Source organism: Mandrillus leucophaeus, unplaced genomic scaffold (genome assembly GCF_000951045.1).
Source record: "Mandrillus leucophaeus isolate KB7577 unplaced genomic scaffold, Mleu.le_1.0 Scaffold24, whole genome shotgun sequence".
In the NCBI taxonomy this organism is placed as follows: domain Eukaryota; kingdom Metazoa; phylum Chordata; class Mammalia; order Primates; family Cercopithecidae; genus Mandrillus; species Mandrillus leucophaeus.
In genome coordinates, this window is record NW_012102476.1 from 2,658,513 (window position 1) to 2,659,494 (window position 982).

The window sequence follows — 982 nt, forward strand, 5'->3', positions numbered from 1 at the left end:
AAAAAAAAAAAAAAAAAAAAAAAAAAACAAGAAAAGTGACATTTATGGCTGGGCACAGCGGCTCACGCCTGTAATTCCAGCACTTTGGGAAGCCAAGGTGGGCAGATTACTTGAGGTCAGGAGTTCAAGACCAGCCTGGCCAACATGGTGAAACCCCCTCTCTACTAGAAAATACAAAGATTAGCTAGGCGTGGTGATGTGTGCTTATAATCCCAGTCACTCAGGAGGCTGAGGCAGGAGAAACGCTTGAATCCAGGAGGTGGAGATTGCAGTGAGCCAAGATCATGCCACTGCACTCCAGCCAGAGCAACAGAGAAAGACTTCATCACAAAGAAAAAAAAAAATGACACGATTTACATTTTTAGACGATCATCTGAATTGCAGAAACTGGAAGCGGAGAGCCCAGTTAAGAGCTACTGTAACTATCTAAGCAAGAAAGACAGTGGCTTGGATGGGGATGTGGTGTTGAAAGTGGAGAGTAGCAGAGGTACTTGGAAATGTACATCTTATAGCTACCAAGACTTGCTGGTGTGAATGTTCAGGTAAAAGAGAGAGAAATAAAGAATGGCTCTAGGCTGGGTGCAGTGGCTCATGCCTGTAAACTCAGCACTTTGGGAGACCGAGGCGGGTGGATCACTTGAGCTCAAGAGTTGGTGACCAACCAGTCTGGGCAACACAGCAAGACTCCGTCTCTCCCCCCCACCAAAAAAAAAAAACGAAAAAAGAAAAGAAAAGAAAAAAAGGCGACTGAGGGTAAATTCTAGGAAGGCATATGGGGTGGGAAATGGGGTCACTGGTGTAATTAGAGGATGTACGTGGTGGTATAGGGATGCGGATCTAGATAATATTGAAAGGCCAGGACTTGGACTTCTGGGAATGGGAAACATGATAAAATTATCTGTAATTTTCCACAATCAATGACTAGTTGTTTTTTAAAAAAAAGGAATTATCTGTAATTGTGCTTTTTTTTTTTTTTTTTTTT